The sequence below is a fragment of the Dipodomys spectabilis genome, unplaced genomic scaffold (genome assembly GCF_019054845.1).
Source record: "Dipodomys spectabilis isolate Male_0828 unplaced genomic scaffold, ASM1905484v1 ptg000084l, whole genome shotgun sequence".
In the NCBI taxonomy this organism is placed as follows: Eukaryota; Metazoa; Chordata; class Mammalia; order Rodentia; family Heteromyidae; genus Dipodomys; species Dipodomys spectabilis.
The window spans coordinates 635,815-659,306 of record NW_024870761.1 but is presented as its reverse complement, the minus strand read 5'-3'; the positions used below and the strand labels follow the sequence as shown (position 1 = coordinate 659,306).

The window sequence follows — 23,492 nt, the reverse complement described above, 5'->3', positions numbered from 1 at the left end:
GGTGTAGGGCTGCAGAGCAGTTGGATGTGTGTCTTCAGCATTGGTGCACACAGAGGCAAACAGGTAGGGCTGGGGAGCAGGAATCTAACACAGCCAACTCAGATCCCCATTTAAAACTCTGGTTGTTACAGGGGCAGAGGCAGTGGGGTGGACTTGGTAGGCAGAGCCAGCAGGTGCTCCAACTCAGTCTCACTACTGCTGGGTAATCAGAGAAAGCTACCAGTTACCACTTAGCTTTGGCATCCAGCTGTCAGCCTCAAATCAATTAGCACAGTTGCCACTCTTTTTGGAACCTCTTGTCACACTGCCACCCACCTCCCCACCCTGACTCACAAAAGAAGCTGAACCCTGGGATCCAGGAAGCAAGAGAAGGGGCTTCCTCTACACAAGGTACTTGTTCCAGAAGCCAACAACAAGCCTACATTCAATTTTTGATTGGAGGCCCTAGAACTGAAGGGGCACTTTCAGCTGTGATCCCAAGAGCAAGCACAAACTGTTGGATTCCGTGACTGATCCACTTTCCATTCTGGGAAGAGTCAGGGGTTTAGGGCCTTGCCTTCATACTCAGGTTTTCTTTTCTTTTCTCTTAAAAGTAGCTTGCTTTATTACTTAATCCATAGGTCTACTACAGTCTACTTTTTGTTTCATTTGGCTTCTGCTCCGAGCGTGAGAACTCAGCTCCTGTTCTGTGTGTGTGTGTGTGTGTGTGTGTGTGTGTGTGTGTGTGTGTGTGTGTTTGGCCGGAGTTAGGCAGGTTGGTGTTAGGGCTTGAAATTAAGGCCTGGTGACTCTTTCTGAGATGTTTACTATTATTGAGATTAGGTGATTACCTAAATTTCTCTTATTTCAGAATATTGTAGAATAGTGATATTTAGTTGAAGTCACAAACATATTTTAACCTTCACAATGCAAATTGCCATTATCATGGTCGATAAATTTGTGAATTCTATAAGCTTTGACAATTCAATTCTATAAGCTTTGATAATACAATAATTTCTTCCAGGTGATATTTACATTTCTTTCCTTTTGCTTACTGTAAGATGTTCTGTCTTTCACACTCATTCTTCTCCTCTCTTTCTGAGGTTTTATTGATTTACTTATTTAACTGAAGGGTAGATGGCTCTACTACTTGAGCCACAGCTAAATTTCTGCCTTTTTTTAAGTGGTTAATATGAGGCAAGAATTGCATGGGTAGTCCAGGGCAGTACAGAGAGGCTTGAAATCTGAGGAACAGAGTTCAAAGTCAGCTTGGGAAGGAAAGTCAATGAGACTTTTATCTCCAGTCAACCTAATAGGCGGAAGATAGTAGAGCTGTAGCCATGAGCAAAACGCTTCAAATTTAAGTCCCTCTATTGAACACACTGAAGAAAGTTTCATGGACTTTTCTGACCAGGATGGCTTTGAACCATGATCTACAGATTTCAGTGTCCTTAGAATTCATAATAATAAGTGTGAGTCAACATTTACAAATCTTTAATTACCTCTTCTTTCACCTTTTCAGTTATTTATTATTTCTCTCTTTCTTTTTGGTATTTGTTCTTAGGTGCTAGTTCTTATGCTGTTTTTTTTTCTTTCTCTTGAAACTACCATGCTCTACAACTTTGACCACAGGTGAACTGTTTTTCTTTTTTGTAGCTCTCTTTCTAGGGCTTAAACTCAGGTCACAGTGACTGAGTTTTATTTTTTTAAATTGAGTGGTGGTTGTTATGTCTTGAAATTAAGTCACGATGACTTTCCTTGAGGTTTATTTATTTTTACATTAATAGAAGCTGGTTTCACTACTTGAGCCACAGCTCAACTTTTGCATTTTTTGTGGTTAATAGGAGATTAGAATATCAAGAGCAAGTCAAGAGCATTACAGAGAGGACTGAAATCTGAGAATCATGGCTCAATGCCAGTCTTGGGCAAGAAAGTCAATGAGACAATTATCTCTAATAACCATCAAGAGGTAGGAAGAAGTAGACCTCTAGCCATGAGCAAAACATAGCAAGTTCAAGACCCCATACTGAACACAGTAAAATATGTCTCCTGTACTTTCCTACCTGCGCTGGCTTTGAACCACAACCCTCAGATTTCAGTAATCTGAGCAGGTAGAATTACAGTTTTGATTTAGAAAGCCTTAATATGCTCCTTTTTGCATCTTTTCATTTATTTGGTTGTCCCTTCCCAATTTTTCAAAGCTCATGTCCTTTAATATTAGGTCCTACCCATTTATGCTTAGCATTTATTAAATTAATCATTTTACTGATTTTGTCAGTTGTGGGGCTTGAACTCAGTGCCTAGGCACTGTCCCTCAGGGACACAGCAGGCATACTGCTACTTTCAGACACAGTGCCACTTCTACTTAGTTGGAAAAACAGTCACCAGGGGACTTTTTAGACTAGGCTGGCTTCCAAATGTGACTCACAGATCTAAGCTTCCTGAGTAGCAAGTATTATAGGCATGAGCCAGAGGCACCTGGTTGTTTTTTTTTTTTTTTTTTTTTACATCAATACTACCAGGCTCTACATGTAGGCCACACTACTTCACTGTCAATGAGATTTTTGGCCTTTTGTTTTTTGCTCAAAGCTAGCAGGAACAAAAACTCAACTCCTGAAGGGTTTTATTTTTGGCAGTGGGGAGGCTTGGATTCAAGGCCTAGTGACTCTTGCTGAGGGTTGTTTTGTTTTGGGTATTTTGTTTTTCATTTCAAAGCTAGCAGGCTCTACTGGTTGAGCCTCAGCTCAACTTCCGCCTCTATTTTTCTTTTAGTGGTTAATAGCAGATAAGAGTCCCATGGGAACCAAAGCACTACACAGTATCCTAAAATCTAAGGATTACAGTTTGAAGCCAGCCTGGGTTGGAAATTCCATCAGTCTCATCTCCAATGAACCACATGAGACAGGAAGTAGTATTTTTAAACTTGAGTAAAAACCCTTAAATTCAAGCCCATGTCTAGCACACTCAAAAAGAAGTTAGTTGGACTTTCCTGCATAGGCTGGATTTGAACTCTGATCTTTACATTTCAGCTTGTATTAAAGATATGAGTCTATATTTAAAAAAAAACTAATTGGCCCTTTTTTCTTCACATACATTTATTCATTTGTTTGTTCCCTGTCTTGTTTTTAGGGCCTCACCAATCTTGCTGAAGGATAGCATGCTCTAAAACTTTAGTAACAGTTGCAATTTGGTTCATTTTTTGGCTTTGGTGGTTAGTAGGAGGTAAGTATAGACACTCCCACAGTGTCCTGAATTATACTGATTATGATTCAATGTCAGGGGACAAGGAACATTCATGAGATCTTATCTCAAATTAACCTCCAAAAGATTGGAAATGGTCAAACAAAAACTTGTGCTTCATATCACAGAAAGGAACACACACACACTCATACCCGGGCACGCACATTCACACACACACACACACACACACACACACACACACACACAATGGGATTTCCTCTCCTGGCTGGCTTGGAATAGGAATGCTCAATTTCAGTGTTTTGAGTAGCTAGAATTACAAGTGTGAGCCACCAGTTTCTTGTTAATTTTATCATTTTTAAGTCTCTTTGTGCTCTCTTCCACTTTTTAAAAAAATTATTGTGGTTGTCTTAGTGCTAGATCTGTTTTTCACTTAGCTTTATTTTTTACTTTTTTTCTTAGCTTTTTCTTAGCTTTTTTATGTTCAATTTTGCTGCTCTACCACTTCAGCAACAGTTCCAATTCTTTTTGCTGATTAGTTGGAGATAAGAGGCTCATTGACTTCCTGCCCAAGCTGGCTGTGAACCACAGTCCTCAGATTTGAGGATACTGTGTAGTGCCCTTGGCTTGCTGTGGGACACTTCTGTCCTATTTACCACCAAAAAATAAAGAGAACCTGCTAGCCTTGAATTAAAAAAATACTTGGATGTCTAATTCTGGTACTAATAAATTGTACACACTGCTTGATCTATTCAAACAAAACAAAACAAACAACCAAAAACAACTTATGCGCAGTGACCAGGTAATAAGGATTCCTGACTGATAACCTGAACTCATTTCTCAAAGCCGTTTTTAGATATATATGGTCATTTGTGTCAGCTGAGGAGAGATTAAAGAACAAGGCTTTACAGGCCAGTTGCTCAGGACTTGGAAATCAGGATCCATTGGCAAAGCTTTTCAGAGAATGACTAAAAACTCACTCTTCACAATTCCAAATGGTTTTTTCCTCTGTGCAAAGGAAAGAGAGATGAGAAGGAAGAAATATGGGAAACTAAGAACCCTCAAACAAGGTAAGTTTTGTTAACTTTATTAGATAAAGTAAAACATAGTTGTATAGTGTGCAATCCAGAAAAGGACATGTCACTTCTGTGTGGATCCAAGTGAATTTATTTAATTAATCAATGATAAGGAGTAAAACCCACTATTGTATTTACAGAAAGGAGGTACATGGCAGGCAAGTCAGTTCACTAACCTCAAGGATTTTGAACACAAAGGAGTGAAAGTGTTTGACTCTAGCCGGGCGCTGGTGGCTCACGCCTGTAATCCTAGCTACTCAGGAGGCTGAGATCTGAGAATCGCGGTTCAAAGCCAGCCCGGACAGGAGAAACCGTGAGACTCCTATCTCCAATAAACCACCAGAAAACCGGAAGTGGCGCTGTAGCTCAAGTGGTAGAGCGCTCGCCTTGAGCTGAAGAGCTGAGGGACAGCGCCCAGGCCCAGAGTTCAAGCCCCACGACCGACAAAAAAAAAAAAAAGAAAGTATTTGACTCTGTTTGGGCAACAGGAAGGAACAGAGCTGAGGAGGACTGAGATGTGCAGACGTTCCCCAAGAAAGATCTCACTGACATCAAGTCTTCAGATGCATGCTGTTTGTCAGTGGCTCATGCTTGTAATCCTACTCAGAAGGCTTAGATCTGAGGATTGTGGTTTGAAGCCATCTGGGATAAGAAAGTTTGTAAGTCTTTTATGTTTTACAACTCAAGAATATTCGTATTTGTTGCTAATTGCAACCCAAGGCAGTGCAATGGGATACCAAGCTGAAGAAAATTAGAAAATACACAAACAGGTATAGAGAAAAAGAAAAAAAAATCAATCAGGACCCGGAGTCCCAAGGCTCACTGGCACCTGGGCCCCAGGTCACACAAGCAATCATATTTGTTTGAATTCACACTGGGAAGGTTACCATGGATATAAGCAAAAATGAAGCTTCTATATTGCAATCAGAGCCACCACAATGAGTGAGAAACACTGGTTCCCTTTTTGTTTTGAGAAAGGAGAATGCAATCCAGAGAAAATCCAGACATTTGGTCTATTTTATCTAGCTTCCTAGGTTAAGTTGTCAATTCTTTTACCTCCCAGGGTTCAAGGCCTTTGAAGCACTATGGAAGGAGCCAATAGCTTAACCCTCTCCAGAGCTGTTTTTTTTTAATTGTGAAAATACCATACAGAGGAGTTACAATTACATTGGCAAGATAGTGAGTACATTTCTTATCAAGCATTGTTGCCTCCTCCTTTGTTTCCCCTTACTATCCCTTCCCCCCTCTCACCCCCCCTTCCCCCTCCCCCTACCTAAGTTGTAAAGTTCGTTTTTCGAAGTAACATCTTATACATTTCATTGTTGTAATGGGTTCACCTGTAACCCTATTTATATATTGATTGATTGATTGATTTTTTTATTGTGAAAATACCATACAAAGGAGTTACAATTGCATGGGCAAGATAATGAGTACATTTCTTATCAAGCATTGTTGCCTCCTCCTTTGTTTTCCCTTCCCATCTCTTCCCATCTCCCACCCCTCCCCCCGCCCCTTCTACACCCACCCCAAAGTTGTAAAGTTCGTTTTTCGACATACCATGTTGTACATCTCATTGATGCAATGGGTCCACCTGTATCCCTATTTAAACAATTTGCTTTTTCCCTTCCCTTCCACAAATTATACCAATATCAAAGACAGTGAAAACAGGGCTAATACCATGGGGGAGGTACATACAATGCAACAAAGAAATCATTTTATAAATATGTTGGAAACAATCACAAGAAAGAAAAAAAAAACATTTGAATCCTTATCTTGGGGTTCATTTCACCTAACATCAACTTGTCTGACAGTTTCTGTTTGTCTCAGACATATACTAGTTATTTCAAGTAAGGGAAACCATGGGACCTATATTTCTTTAGGCCTGGCTTACTTCACTGAGCTGTTTTTTAACCTTTCCATGGTCAGCTCTCAGCTTTCTGAGTACTATTGAGGTGGAGTTCCAACCTCTCAAACCTTTTCCAGGTTCAACAGCTCAGCTTGAGTCTCCTACATCTATTTACATTAATAGTATGGTTTACAAACAGTAAAAAGAGAAAAATAATATTAGACATTTAAACAGAAATAACTGACTGCATTCTTTTATCCAGGACAAAAAATTTAGCACTGCTGCTTTAAGTCACTAGTAACACTTTTTTTAGATATAATTTCATGGCTTTCATAAAACCTCCTCTATAGTCCTTAGAGTGTCTTTTTACCTCCCATTTTTATTTATTGCATTTGCATAGTAGTATATCATCCTTAAAATCATATCATCTCATAATTAAAGTTTATCTTGTAAGTAAATACTTGTGAGAATCCAATAAAATATCAAAAAAGTTGAAAGTGGAGCTGTGGCTTAAGAGCTATAGTACAAGCCTTGAGCAAAAGAGGCTCAGGGGCACTGTACAGGCCCAAAGTTGAATTCCTAGTGTCCACACATACACACACCCCCACCCCAGATCCCACACACAATCAGATGATAATGTCTATCAAGTTCTTCCTTAGGATGATCTTGGTGATGTCAGCAACTGTATCAAGTTTCTATCTCTCTTCCATGCATTTGTGGTAGTAGACAGCAGAGTCGCTGTAGTATAACACGTGTCTAAGACAGCAAAGGCTGTCATGTAACATATCCAACACAATGTCCAGCTCTCTTGATGGTAGATCTGCACATCTTGGGACTTGATGGGACCCATGTACTCCAACTCGGTTTCCCATCCTCTGTGCCACCTGCTGCAATGATTCATTATCCATACCAAATAGGTTTCATAACCTTTCCCAAATTATCTGAATACTGGATGCCAGAGACCTCACGGAGACACTCTGTGGCTATTCCCCTCCCTGACAGGCCATTTTACCTTTTATGCGCTCCTCACAAATGTGGGCAATGGTCTCTGAGAGACTTCGTGCCTGATCTTGGAGAGATTTAGTTTCATTGTGTCCATAAGCTTTGGGAAATCATGCAGTGAAGGGTCCAGGTTAGAAAAATAGCTCCTCCTTCTGGAGGTTTTCCTGTATGTTCTCTTGGCCATTGAACAGAAGTGGGGTCTCTGAAAGGAACTTGTATGGTGTTCTTTGTCTGGCTTGGTCCATATAATATAGAACCACTTTCCCATCCCTTCAATTATTTAGACATGCTCTATGTGATTTGTGCTGCACTGCTCGCAATGCAGTAACAATGTAGAGATCACAACTGGATGTTGTGTGGCTAGCTGTCCATACTTGGACATGAGTCCCCTGACCGGCAGGGCCCATAACTCCATGCTGGGAAAGTGAGAGGAAGATTAACTGGCTTATATCCGTGTAGTCTGAATGACCCCAGGAGGCATTGAGGCCTCCTCTTCATGTCCACGGCCCCTCAGCATATTGATAAAAATGACACACCATGTCCAGTCATCACCAAAATGCTCACCTGGTCCTGGGCATTATCACCACCATCTCACCCACTTCTCGCAAATTCAGTTAAAATGCTGCTGTCCATGAGTAAAGAGCAGAGGACAAGGAAGCAGGTACCCTAGGGAAAGTAAATACTGGACCTCTTCCACGGTGAGAAGACAATGCAACCTGCAACTATAGAATAGCGAAGGAGTTAAGATGGTTGTGCACACAGCCTGTGCAGAAAAAATGCCAGACCTAGTATGCCCTGTTCAGAGTTTCAGTCCATAATCATCTATAACAAAGACATCTCAGGTACAGATAAACCAAGTTCATAGTGTCTTTCCTTCTTTTAGTCTGTGCCATTCTGGGGTTTGCACTCAGGAAATGGACACTATCCCTGAAGTTTATGTTTTTTTCCCTCAAGGCTACTGCTTTACCAGTGGAGCCACAACTCTACTTCTAGATTTTTTTTGTACATAATTGGAGATAAAAGTCATACAGGCTTTCCTACCCAAGTTGGCTTCAATCACTGATCCTCAGCCTCATGAATAGCTAGGATTACAGGCTTGGCCACTGAGTCTGGTAGCAACACTCTTCCTTTTTTATTTCCTTTTCTTTATTTTTTTGTCAGTTATGGGCCTGAATTCTGGGCTTGGGCACTGTCCCTTATCTCTTCAGATCAAGGCTAGTGCTGTACCACTTGAGCCACAGCATGTCTTCCAGCTTTCTTTCATCTTATGTGGTACTGAGGAATTGAATCCAGGGCCTTATGCATGCAAGGCAAGCACTCTACCACTGAGCCACCTTCCCAGCCTCATCTTTCATTTTCTTAAAAAAATATTAATAGGAATATGATGTTCAGGGGGGGTAACAGTTAAGCCAGTGAAATTAAACAGTTGTCAGGTAATGAATACATTTTTGGGAGACAATTACACCCCTTCCCTTGCTCTAAGTTTATCTCTCCCACTGTGGGTTTTTTGTGGTTAATTGGAGATAAGAGTCTTTCAGACTTTGCTGCCCAGGGTGACTTTGAACTACAATCCTCAGACATCAGTCTGCTGATGAGTTAGGATTAGAAGCTTGAGATTTAAAGACAGGACGACTCTTCTGAAGGTTGTTCTATATTGCCTATAGGGCTGTGGGCCTGAATGGACTTAGGCAGTGAATGCCAGGCACGTCTCTCATCTGGAAGCATGTGTCCTACTTAAGACTGACTGGCTCTCAGAACAGATAGGTGATGCTTTCAGAGCAAGAAACAGTGTGTACTAGCTCAACAGAAGTCTTCACTGTATTTGTCTTATTCAACAACTACTGGGTTGCTTATATTATCAACACTTTTTCTTTCTTAAGAACATATGTATTGTAAGATTGCAGTACCTACAGATTTGTAATGGCCTAGGAATATATATGTGTTATCAGATTTAACATTCAAAATACATAAGTGTTCCAAATCATGTTTTATTTATCTTAAAGTAGTTCTTGAATATTACTCTTTATTAGTAATGATATTATTAATATAAGTATTAAAGTTCTTCAAACATGTTTCTCTTATTAGATGAATCCTTACAGTGACATTGAAAGCATCTTCTGGATTAGCAATGGAGAAGATACTTGGTGAATACAAAGAATGAGCATGAGAAGTGTGAAAAACAGAACTAAGAGACTTACAAGTGTGACTGGGAAACATCTTCCACAGAGAAGAATCCCAGACTTTTGAAGGTATGTCAGTGTGAGAATAGGTCTTTAACCAGTTCACGTGACCACATGGGTGAGTCTCAATGTTGCCACTTAGATATTATTTTGATTCCTATATGAAAGACTCATGTCCAATGGGCTTTCACAACCCCAGATTTATGAATGTTTGCTGTCTTCTTTCCTTCAATATTACTTCATACTTTAGTATTGCGTGCATTTTTTCTTTTAAAACATGAAAACAACACCATCTTTTGGACTGAGGTGTTTCCTGTCTCCCTAAGAATAGCTCTGGTATTTAAGAGGATTCCTGACAGGTTCCAGTGCCTCACTTCTTTAATACTAGCTACTCATGAGGCTGGGATTTGAATATCACAGTCGAAGCCTGCCTTGGTAGGAGAGTCCATCAGAATCTCATCTCCAATCAACTACCAAAAAAGCCAGAAGTGGAGCTGTGGATGAAGTGGTAGAGAAGCAAAAAAGGCATAAGGGCAGGCTGCACTCAGCCTGAGCCTGAGCCCCTGCCCAGCCTTCAGGCACACACACAAACACACACACACACACACACACACACACACACACACACACACGTGTCTTCCTGACAGGCTTGTCCATGGAGTCCCACAAAATTGTTGGAGACCTCTCTTCAAATGGACTCACCCTTGTATTCACTCCATTAATGTGGAAATTGACTCTCAGTAACCTATATCTATTGATTCAGGTTGTGTATTTTGCATCCCACTTCCTCTGCTTGTTTTCTGAGGTGAGTCTTGTTGCTCAATACAGCTGTCCATACACTTCAAGATGCTGCTTATGGTCTCGGGGCCTGCATTCACACTCCAAATGGAAAAATAAAATATAACCTGAGACACTCTGCTTACTTTGAGGACCATCTATCCAGGCAAGGGCAACTCCCTATGAATGGCATATTGGAAGCCAGGCTCAGGGTGTTCAAAACAAACAGAAGTGAAGTGTGGAGGGCTTGAGTTGTTCTGAAGAAAAGCAGAGAATGGAGGAAGACAGAGAAACTGGGAAAAGACAATTTACCTTCCCATGTTTCCTTGCAGTTCCTGAACCACAGTATAACCTTTGCTAATTGCTCTGCTGTGTGTGTGTGTGTGTGTGTGTGTGTGTGTGTGTGTGTGTGTGTTTGTGTGTGTCTTTGTGAATGTTTGCATGTGCACAGTGGCTCTGGGCCTTGAATTCAAGGGCTGGGCACTGGGAAGTCAGGATGGGCACTGGGAAGTCAGGATGAATGTGAGCAGGTATATCATATGAGTGTGTGGAAGTAACTCCATCAAACCTCTCAGTGTGTGCAACTAGTATATACAAATGAAAGTGAAAAAAATGATTAAACAATGATCAAACAACTCCTTCCTAAGCTATTTAGAGATAACTTTAAAAAGTATCAGAAAGCATTGTTGGTAGGGGATATGAAAACAGCTGTAGTTAAAACTATGGGATTATTCAAGCCAGGTGCTGGTGGCTCATACTTGTACGCCTATTCAGGAAGCTGAGAACTAAGGATCATTATTTGAAACCTTCCTAGGCTGGAAAGTTATGACACTGTATATAAGATATACTACTCAGAAAAAGCTCAAAGTGGTGCTCTGGTGCTCAAGCGGTAGAATGCCCTAAGTTCAAACCACAGGACTGGCAGAAAAAAGAAATAGTCCAAACTTAAGATGTCTAGGGAGTTTTAGACTAAATATCCTATAAAAACAAATTACTATATCTTGGGGCTCATTTGTTGTTGTTGTTGTTTTAGATATGTTAGGTAAGTGTTTGGTTTTCTTTGTATATTATTCCCCTTATGGTATATTCCCTTTTGTCACTGTACTTGACTTTCATACCCTGCATCTTGTATATACATTTTTCTAATTTTGGGAGGGGAAGGGAAATAAAAAACGCTAAAACAAGGACACAGGATGACCTGTTGCAACAATGATAGCCATAAGACAGTATGTTGGAAATGAACTTTACAACTTCGGGTCGGGAGGGGAAGATTGCGGGAGGTGGAGGAGGTAAGGGATAATGGAAGAAAAACAAGGGAAGGGGTAACAATGCTTGACCAGAAATGTACTCATTGCCTTATTTATGTAACTCTAGCCCCTCTATAGACTCTTTACAATAAAATAAAATTTAAAAAATGAAAAATAACTAGTTATAACTAAAGTATGAAAGAAAAAAAAAACCTTTCACCCACTGGCCTGTGGCATCAGTAATTAGAAATACAGTCAATACAAATAAATTGCAATACCCCTACAGATTCATGCCCATGGCTACTTCACCTTCCTTGTCCCCATGGGAAAGTCAGGAGAAATCATTACAAGCTTCCTATCCTATGACAGTCTACTCAATACCTGTACCAAGATTGTCATCTGTAGGACATCAGATAGAAAAAGTCAATATTCCTTCCAAAAGGTTTTCAAATGAGCCTCATAAACCATAGCCTCCTACTGTCCTGATTTAAATCTTATTTCCCTTCCCAAGCTACAAATACATATAAACTTGTGGAGGGCTCTAGAGAGATGGACAAAGACTTATAAAACATGTACTATGTTTCACACCTGTAGAAAACTAAAACTAGATCCTTATATAGCACCCTGCAACAGAATCAACTCCAAATGGATCAAAGACCTTGGAGTCAAAGCAGATAGCCTGAAAACAATACAGGAAGGAAGAGGAGAACCTCTAGGTTCCTTGGCACATGCTGAAAGTTTCTTAATAAAGACCCAGAAACACATCAAATCATAGAAAGGTTGGACAAATGGGATTGCATGAAACTGCAGAGCTTCTGCATGGCAAAGGACATAGCTAGCAAGATCAATAGAAAGCCCAAGTACTGGGAGAAGATCTTCACTAGCCATACAATGGACAAGGGTCTCATATCTAAAATATATTTAGAACTCAAAAACTTAAATTCCCCAAGAACAAATCTTCAAAGAAACAACTGCCCCATAAATAAGTGGGCTAAAGACTTTAAGAGAAAGGTCTCTGAAGAGGAACTAAGAATGGCCAATAGACACATGAAGGAATCCTCAACTTCTCTAGCCATAAAAGAAATGCAAATCAAGACAATGTTGAGATTCCACCTCATCCCAGTTAAAATGGCTATAATCAAGAACTCTAATAATAACAGATGCTGGATGGGATGTGGTCAAAAAGGAACCTTACTGCATTGTTGGTGGGAGTGTAAACTTGTTCATCCACTTTGGAAAGCAGTATGGATATTCTTCAAAAGACTCCACATAGAGCTTCCCTATGACCCAACAATCCCACTTTTGGGCATTTACCCAAATGATCACAAACAAGGCTACATTAAAGCTACCAGCACAACTGTTTATTGCAGCATTATTTACCATAGCTAAGATATGGAACCAACCCAGATGTCCCTCAGTAGATGAATGGATCAAGAAAATGTGATACATATATATATATATATATATATATATGTATATATATATGTATATATATATATATGTATATATATATGTATACATACATACATATACACACACACATATATATATACATATGTGTGTGTGTGTGTATATATATATATATAATAGAATTCTATGCCTCCATCAGAATTACCTCACCCCACTTGTTAGGAAATAGAAAGACTTGGAAAATATTATATTAAGTGAAGTAGACCAGACCCCAAAAAACGTAGGTCCTATAGTTTCCCTTTTTTGCAATAACTAGTATATGTCTAGACAAGAAGGAAAGATCAAAAGCAATGTACATATGACCATATAGGATGATGTTAAGTGAAATAAACCCCAATACCGGAGTTCCAGTGCTTTTTTCTTCCTTGCTATTGTTTTTAACATATTTATAATGTACTATGTGATTTATTTTTGTTTCTCTGGTATGTTCTTCCTCCAGGGTATTACCCCTGTTTTCACTGTATTTGTTTCTGGTGACCTGCATCTTGTATGTACATAACAAGATACTTAAATAAGGATACAGTTTAACCCACTGTAACAATGAGATGTACAAAATACTGTGTTGTAAACAAACTTTACAACATTGGTGGGGGGTGGGAGGCGTTGGGAAGGTGGGGAGGGAAGGGATGTTTGGGGAAAAGAAAGGAGGTGGTGACAATGCTCGCTAGGAAATGTACTCACTACTTTACTCAAGTAACTGTAAAACTTCTGTACAATATTTTTACACTAAAACATTTTATAAACAGCTTAAAGAACATACAATATGTTTTAATAAATTGGATGAGGATTCATAAAAGGCATGTTTTGAATTTTCTTTATTTTTAAAATAGAATGAGGGCTGGGAAGGTTGTTTAGGGGTAGAGTGATTGTCTTGCATGCGTGAGGCCCTGAGTTTGATTACTCATCACCACATAAGTAGGAAAAAGCCAGAAGTGGTGCTGTGGGTCAAATGGTAAAGCACTATTCTTCATCTAAAGAGCTGAAGGACAGTGACCAGGCCCAGATTTCAGTGTTCAGGCCCCATGACTGACAAAATGAAAGAAAGAGGAGTTGAGATAGTGTCCAGGGCCGAAGTTCAAGCCCTGAAAAAGTACCCCCTCACCAAACACAAAATCATACACAGGGCTGGGATTCAGCTTAGCAGCTTACCATGCATGAGTTTTGATCCCTAAAACAAGGAAAGGGAGAGATTGGGTGAGGGAAGAGAGAGGGAGGGAGAGAAGGAGAGGGAGAAATAACTCCATATAGAAAAGAGGGTAGCTCTGCATAATAAATGATATTCATTAGGGTACATGGTCAGGCAAACATTTTCTGTAAAGGAACAAAGTACGTCCAGGCCTTGGGAGCCACATGATATGCCGTAAGTATTACATTCTTCTGTGGCAGTGTGACAGAGGACACAGACAGAATGAATGCATTAAAACTTTACTAACATTCATTGAAATTTGAATTCTATTTTTATTTGAAATATGGCTAGTGTAATTGTGTGTCTGAACTTTTAATTTTATGTAATTTTGCTTACTGTAAGAATTGTCACTTACAGCTTTGTGGCTGGCTACTCAACTGAGTAGAACAAGTCTGGCCTCTAATGAAGTCTTAGAGCACCTCCAAAGTAATCCAGGAATACAAGCAACAGAAGTCACTCATTTTTTGGTAGTCACAGTAAGAAACAGTAAAACAAGAAAATAAATAAACCTACAATTAAAAACACCAAAGGAGCTTTAAGCAAAATTCAGCAAAATTTATCTAGTATTTAAAGCTTAATCCTCAGATTTCAGCATTCTGAGTAGCTAGGATTACAAATGTGAACTACTCTCATGTATTTGTTAGTTTTTTAAATACCAAGTCAGCATTGTCACTTACCTGGCAGGGGAGATACCATGATCACGAAGGTGGTTTTCCCAGGGCAAGGCTTATCTATTGCACACCAGATGTGCTGACCCCGCGATTTCCCCAAATGTGGGAAATTCGACTGCATAATTTGTGGTAGTGGGGGACTGTGTTAGTGCTCTTTTCTGGATAGATAGATAGATAGATGGATGGATAGATAGATAAATAGCATTGTATTTTATACTGCCCTCGTCTCCTTTCCTGCACTCAGCAGTCACTTGGTCCTAAGGATACTGTAAAGGATGAGGTACCTCTAGGCTTACTTTGTAGTTTCTAGGAACTACAAGGAGTAGAGAAATCAGCTACAACTCACCATGAGAAAATAAATGAGGAAGTTGGGTGCAGGTGGCTTACACATGTAATCCTAACTACTCAAGAGGCTGAGATCTGAGGATTGCAGTTCAAAGCCAGCCCAGGTAGGAAAGCTCATGAGATTCTTATCTTCAATTAACCACCAGAAAACCAGAAGTGGGCTCTGGCTCAAGTGGTAGAGCACTTCACTTGAGCTGAAGAGCTCAGGGACAGCACCCAGAGTTCAAGTCCCATGACTTACAAATAAAAAGAAAGAAAACAAATGAGTAACCAGAGCCAATGGCTCATACCTGTAATTCTAGCGAGTCAGAAGGCTGAAATCTGAGGATAAAGGTTCAACACGAGCCTAGGAAGGAAAATCTATGAGATTCTTATTTCCAATTAACCACTGAAAACCATAAGTTACAATGTAACTCAAAGCGGTAGAGCACTAGCCTTGAGCAAAAAGATCAAGGACAGGATCCAGGAACTGAGTTCAAGCCCCACAACCGACCAAAAAAAAAAAAAAAAGAAAAGAAAAAGGAATGAGAAGCCACCTTAATAAAATAGCTAAGCAAGTACAATATACAGAATACCTCCTCCCTTCCTTATTTTCTTCCTTCTATTCCTTCACATCCTTTCCCCCTTTCTATCCTAGAACTTAAACTCAGGGCCTCATGCATTTTAGGTAGGTACTCTACCTGATGATCCATACATCTGCTTTTTTTGGCTTTAGTCATTTTTCTTTCTTTCTTTCTTTTTGGAGGGCGGTACAGTCATGGGGCCTGAACTTTGGGCCTGGGAACTGTCCTTCAGCTCTTCAGCTCAAGGCTAGCATTCTACCACTTGAACCACAGCGCCACTTCCGGCTTTTTTCTTTTTGCTTATGTGGTGCTGAGGAATCGAACCCAGGCCCTCAGGCATGCAAAACAAGCGCTCTACCACTGAGCTACCTTCCCAGCCCTCATTTTTCTTTTGTTGGTTATGTGACTTGAACTCTGTGCCTGGGTGTTGTCCCAGAGCTCTTCAGCTCAAGGCAAGGGCTCTACTGTTTGAACCTGTGTATCTAAGATTACAGGCATGTGCCACCTGTGCCCGGCTTGGCTTAGTCATTTTTGTGGTAGGGTTTTATGTCTGTGATCAGGCCGGTATGGACGACAATCCTTCTTTTTACCTAAGAAGCACAATGCATTGGGTTCAGATGTTGATTGAGATCTAATATTTTTAATGTTTTTCCTGGGCTAACATCAAATCATAATCCTCTCTGTATCAGTCAAGACCCAGCAGCAAGCATTACATCCCTGGCTCAAATTTCTGATGACTAAAACATCTGAACAAAGTTTTAATAATTTTAAATGTTGAATTTGGGGACAATGGGTGCTCTTACTTGCCTAATTGCAAATTGCACCAAAAATCCCAAATATTAACTTTTGATTTCCTAGAGTACATTAAATAAGCATATAAACTTTAAAAAGCAATTAACTACACCGTTATATGTTACAGACTGTGATAGACAATTTGCTCCAGGAAAGTTAGAATGAACTTGTGACTTTAAATGAGCATCATTATTCCACAATACTGTGAAATTCCGGAAATTATGTAATCACTTAATCACAATAAAAAAAAAAAAAGAACCTCGGGGAAGGGAGGGAGGGAGGGGATGGTAGGGGGAAAACAATGGAGGGGGTAACAATGTTCAAGAGGAAGTGTACTCATTACCTCACTCATGTAACTGTAACCCTCTGTATAGTATCTTTACAACAACAAAAAAGCAATTAACTAAAGAAAAAAGCTAAACAGAATACATCCTTACCATTGTAACTTTGGACTTAACCCCTTGTCAATCATTGCTTACATCATAGTTGTTTGTCTGGGCAGTATATTCCATACACGGATCATGCCACCCCCAAGGTTGAGGGCTAAACAGCCTATATCCACAGGAGTGAAAGCCAGGCTCTAGGCAAACACACCAAAGGAAGGCAGGGTCCAGCAGCATTGTAGGTGGCAATGTCCCAACATATGACCTGAAGTTTTAGGGCAGCTTAAATAGAGATTTTTCTTTAGGAATAATACTCTATTAAGCCATACCTCTTCTTATGGGTTTATCACTGCTTAATTGGAGACAAATCTCATGGACTTTCCTGCTTGGGCTGGCCTGAAATCATGTTCCTCAGATCTCAGCCTTCTAAGCAGCAAGGATTATAGGCATGAGCTACCAATGTTTAAATTCATTATTCCTTTAATAAAAATCAAAATGGCTACAGTATGGTTTAACAGAGAGCTTGAATCCTTCTCTGAACCTTATAAATTTTCTGATTAGAAGCAGAATGACAAACTGACATGTGGGAAACAATCTACCATATTAAACCATTTTTCAGAAGAGTATCTGGCTCATCAGTTTGGCTCTTGTCCTAATGGGGACTTTTCTGCCTAAACACAAGCCTTACATCTAAGCCTCCTAAGTAAGATTATAGGCATGAGCCACCTGTCCCTGACACCATTCACATTTCTGTACAAGTGAGTAAAGCTCAGTGATATAGTGTCTACCTCTTTAACCAAAAGCAGGTAAGAAACCAAAATTGAATTTGAAATTCAGTTTAATATGAGTCTATATTCTTAACAACTGGGTTGTATATTATTTGATCTTTGCACAAGTCTCTTAGTAGATATAGCACACATGTCATGATTTTTCTATTTCAAATGGTCCATGAGAGATAGCTGGGCATGGTATGGTAAGCCTGTAGTTCCATCACTTGGGAGGCTGAAGCAGAAGCAGTATAAGTTCAAGGCCATTTTGGCTATGTAGTGAGATGCCATTTCAGAAGGGCAGAAAGTAAATGGCTCCTGAATATATAAGCCTTGGCAATTACTTTCCCATCTTCTGTGTCTACAAAGAGAAGCCTAAGATTCTCCAAGGCCAAACAGAAAACATGACCCAAAGACTAAACATGACCCAAAGACTAACACCAAAACAACTGGATACCAGATGTGTTTACTCATTCTTGGGCCAATAGTGTCACCCAAAGACACTCTTCAACAGTTGGGTCTATGTTCCCTCCTCTTCTCTTCAGAAAGGGTCATTTCAAAATCATCATTCCTAGAAATTAAAAGACATCAGTGATATTAGGATTTCCATTCCAGCATATTTACAAGTCAGTGAACACTTAAGACATTGGCAACTATAAAATTAAGTGACTAGCAAGTGGAACATGGCACCTGAAGACACTAATAGTTCATAGTATATGGTCTGTGAATTAGAACTTATTAAATTTGCTACCATAGCTGCAACAGGTGCAGTAACAGTTGAGGGAGGGCAGCAGCAACCTTGGCTCCAGCCCCTTGACCTCCGGAGTGCATCATGGAACCTAGCAGCCCTTCACAAAGGCCAGGAGAGAAGGGAGCTGCCATGGAATGCTAGGATCATGCCTCTGGTGTAGCATGAGACCATCACTTCTGCTTCCTGGCTATATAAGTAGGGGCCGCATGCTGTGTCACCTCACTCCTGTTTCCAGTTTGGGGGAAGGTAAGGGGGTCCCTGTGCCCCTGTCACCTCACTCCTGCTTCTGGTCTGGGTGGGTAGGAACCGTGTGCCTGCACCACCTCACTCCCACTTATGGTCTGGGTGAGTGTGGGCTGCATGCCCATTTCACTCTCTCCTGCTTCCACTCTAGATGAGTGGGGGGAGCGTGCATGTGTCATCTCACTCCTGCTTCTGGTCTGTGTGAGTTGGGGAGTAGAAGCCGTGGTGCCTGTGTCACCTCACCACTGACTCTGGTCTGGGTGGGTAGGGGCCATGTCCCTGCATCACCTCACTACTGCTTCCTGGCTGGATAAGTCTGGGCTTGGTGCCCTTGGCACCTCACTCTGGCATCCGGTCTGGGTGAGTGGGGACTGCTTGCCTGTGTCACCTCACTCTGATTCCAGTTTAGGTGAATAGAGGAGTAGGGGCCATGTTCCTGCACCACGTCACTCCTGCTTCCCGTCTGGGTTGGTCTGACTGGCTGTGAGCCAATTACTATTTTCAGATGTTGTTTACCAACATGGACTGCAGCCCATGCCAGAGGTTAGACTTTTCTAGTTATCATAACAAAGCATGACATTAAGGGATTAGGATGGCATCTTGCTAGGTTTGAGAACGTTGTTATTAAGTTGTGTGTATGTGCATGTGCACTTGTCTTGGGCCTTGAACTCAGGGCCTGAGGTCTATCCCTGAGGTATTTGGCCAAGGTAGAGCTCTACTTCTTGAGCCACAACTTAACATATGGCATTTTTTTGTGGTTAATTGGGAGTAAAAGTCTCCCAGATTTTCCTGACTGGGCTGGCCTTGAACCACTACCCTTATATCTCAGACTTTTCAGGAGCTAGGATTTACAGGTGTAGGGTGCCTCAGTATTTGCTTGTTTGCCATCCAGAGAGAACTGTGCTTGGCAAGTGTCCTGGAGGAAAAAGAATTGAAATCTTCCAATGAGCAGTGGTGAAAATACTCAGGTGCTAGCCCGGCATTGGTGGACCAGGCCTCTAATCCTACCAATTCAGGAATGTGAAATCTGAGGATTGCAGTTAGAAATCAGTGTGTGGAGGACAGAGTCCTTGAGACTCTTTATCTCCAACAAACTACCACAAACCTGGAAGTGGCACTGTAGCTAAGTGGTAGAGCACCAACCTTGAGCGAAAATGCACAGGGACAACACTCAGGCCATGAGTTCAAGTCCAATGACCACAAAAACAAAACAAAACAAGAAAATAAATTTGGCTAAAAGTGGACCCCAGCCTATCACTATGCACCAACATCAACTCAAAATGGATTAAAGACCTTAACATTAAACCTGAATCTCTGAAACTACTTCAGGACAGAGTAGGAGAGACACTTGAACTAATAGGCACAGGAAGGAACTTCCTGAACAAAGTCCCAGGGTCACAACAAGTTGGAGAGAGACTCGACAAATGGGACTACCTTAAAATAAAAAGCTTCTGCACAGCTAAATCTATCGCAACTAAGGTAGAAAGACAACCAATGAATTGGGAAAAAGTATTTACCAGCAATATATCAGACAAGGGGTTAACATCCTGTATATACAGGGAACTCAAGAAACTAATCCCTCCCAAACCTAACAAACCAATTACTAAATGGGCAAGGGAACTAAAGAGGGACTTCTCAAATGAAGAAATAAAAATGGCAAAGAAACACATGAGGAAATGTTCATCATCCCTGGTGGTGAAGGAAATGCAAATAAAGACAACCCTGAGATACCACCTTACCCAGTCAGAATGTCCCACATCCACAAATCAGCCAACGACAAATGCTGGAGGGGATGTGGAGAAAGAGGAACCCTATTACACTGCTGGTGGGAATGTACACTTATACAACCACTTTGGAAAGCAGTCTGGAGGGTCCTTAGAAAGCTAAATATTGACCTCCCTTACGACCCAGTCATACCACTTCTAGGCATCTACCCTGAACAACAGGAACCAATATACAAGGACACGTGCACCTCCATGTTTATCGCAGCACTGTTCACAATAGCTAGGATATGGAAACAACCCAGATGCCCCACCACAGATGAATGGATCCAAAAATGTGGTATCTATACACAATGGAATATTATGCAGCCATTAGAAATGACAAAATAATGGCATTTGCAGGGAAATGGATGGAACTAGAAGGAATCATGTTGAGCGAGGTAAGCCAAGAATGAAGAGACAAACGGTACATGGTCTCCCTGATAAGCCGATGCTAAATCCAAAATGTTATGTGATACGACAAAACTAACAGGACTTAAGAAACAAAGAACTCCCACTCATCTGGTTGAACCACTACTAAATATCCCCATGCTGCTGATCACATATATGGTATATAACATGTGAACACTGTTATATGTTACAGACTGTGATAAACAATTTACTCCAGGAAAGTTAGAATGAACTTGTGACTTTAAATGAACATCATTATTCCACAATACTGTGAAATTCCGGAAATTATGTAATCACTTAATCACAATAAAAAAAAAAAAAAGAATCTTGGGGAAGGTAGGGAGGGAGGGGATGGTAGGGGAAAAACAATGGAGGGGGTAACAATGTTCAAGAGGAAGTGTACTCATTACCTCACTCATGTAACTGTAACCCTCTGTATAGTATCTTTACAATAAAAAAAAAGAAAAGAAATTTGGGTTCTTCAGTAGAAGTTTATCATTATAAATATCACTTTCCCATTATATTTAACTCTGTCATAGATGTATGAATCTTAGGGGAATAAGAAACTTGGCTAAAAAACATAGAAAGCATTGGTTTTGTGTGTGTGTGTGTGTGTGTGTGTGTGTTTGCCAGTCCTGAGGCTTTAACCACTAGGACATTAATCTCTTGATTGGCTTCCTTCCATCAAGGCTGGTACTCTGCCACTTGGTCCACAGCTCTACTCCTAGATTTTTTAATTGTTAATTGGAGATAACAGTTTTACACACTTTTCTGCCTTTGGTGGCTGATCCTGGAATGTGATTATTTTGAATCATGCTGTAAAAAATGTGTGTGCAGATAGCTCTACTGTAAGGCTGACTTACATTTCTTCAGGTGTATATGTAGGATTTCTTGTGTGGAACTTCCACACTGATTTCTGTTGGGGCTACACGGATTCACTTAATTGCCATCATTGTGTAGGGTATCTTTCCCCACCTCCTTGCAAGTATTTCTGTTTTCTTTTTTAATAGGCATTCTGATTAGGCAAACATGAACTTCAACATAGATTTGATTTGCATTTCCTTGATTACTAAAGGTGTTGAATATTTTCATGTATAACTTAGACACCTATATCAGTTTTGGGGAACTATCTAGTCAATTCACTTGCCTATTTATTGATAAGATTATTTGTTCTTAGGGTGTTTCATTTTTTGTCTGTACATTCTAGATATTAGGATTTCTTCTGTTACTCAAAAGGCAGGAGTTTAGGCTTATTTTACTTAATCTTAACAAAAGAAGCCTTGTGAGTTTCAAATTATTTAAATGATGATTGATTTAAAAATGAGAAGTACGTGGCTCACAGAGTAGAGTGCCTGTCAACAAGTACAAGTTTGAACTCAGACTACAATGTCTACAAAAAAAAGAGATAGATTCTATTATTTTAGAACAATAAAGCTAATAAGCTACATTTTCTCAAAATATGTAATTCTAAATATTTCACTATTCTTTGTGGTAAAACTATTGCAAATTTTAGCACAAACTAACAATTTTAGGTTCTATTTTTTCCTTGGTAATCATTCAAGCCAGCAAAACTGAAGAAAATACAAGTTTGGCTAGGTGCTGGTGGCTCATGTCTGTATTTCTATCTACTCAGGAGGCTGAGCCCTGAAGATTGCAGTTCAAAGCCAGCCTAGGCAGGAAACTCCATGAAGCTTATCTAAAAATAACCACCAGAAAACTAGAAGTAGTGCTGTGGCTCAAGTGGTAGAATGCTTTCCGTGAGCTGAATAGCTAAGGGACTGCCCCTAGGTAGTTCAAGGCCCACGACCGACAAAAAACAACAACAAAAAAAACAACTTTGTATAAAGAGTAAGAATCTCCAAGTTTTTATTCAAGTTTTTTAATTCTTGTGGCAAATGTTTTCATTGAGCAGAAAATGGACAGATTATATCAGTTATTGTGATAAACTTGCTACTATGTGGTTGCTGTTCTCCCATTTATAATTTCATCCATCTAACATTGTTGAAGATGAAAAATCCATCAAGGACAAGACATACTATTTGGAAAAACTGGTAAGTTGAAATGACTATTACTTTCTAGTTTGGCAAAGAAGCTGTGATTTTCCTTCCCTCCCCAGGATTTGAACAATGAAAAAAAAATTGTGTTGATTTTTCCAAAAAGTAAGGAATACAGCTCATATTCAAATAATTAGAAGATAATGAAATGAATGTTTAGGATACATAATATGCTTAATTTGGAACCTTTCTCTCAAGAAACTTCCAAGAAACATAGCACACATTGGTTATAGATATTGATATCAAAAAGCCCACTGCAGGTGCTTCATACCTATAATTGGCTACTCAGAAAGATGAGATCTGGGATTGTGATTGGTGCCAGCCTGGAAAAGCAATAATTGCATGCATGATGACCCCTGCTTTTGGATCATATGTCTCTTCCTCCCATCCTCAATGTGAAGCTCTCTCCCCAGATCACCATCCTTCTGATTCATTGATATTATCATTGGGATTTCTGGTTTTCTCCTTCAGCATGAAATTTGCATGGAGAAGGCCATTCGCAGCTGTATTGACATGTTTCTCCAGTTGCCTACAACAGTGTCTGGTCCTTAGTGCTTAGTAGCCTTGTGTAGAGATGAGCCTGCTCTCTTCATGTAATCTCAGAATTCACTCAGGAAAGCTCATCAAGCTGAGGTCTTGTAGCTAATAGTCATTTCTTCTAATTATTTTTCCTCCTTGTGTATCTAAGTCCACATAAGAGTGAGATCAGTGGCTGACACCTATCCGTTGTGATGGAAAAAGGCTGTGACATAGAAGTTTATTGTGAAGCTGCAGGGAGACCCCACCACCGA

General features: G+C 40.1%; 1 non-coding gene across 1 annotated transcript; it reads left to right on the top strand.

Annotated features, from left to right (window-relative positions):
* The first annotated feature begins 14,630 nt into the window (after window positions 1–14,630).
* Window positions 14,631–14,793, top strand: LOC122111026. The gene has a single exon (XR_006147978.1). It is a non-coding gene; the product is annotated as a U1 spliceosomal RNA (small nuclear RNA).
* Window positions 14,794–23,492: the final 8,699 nt, after the last annotated feature.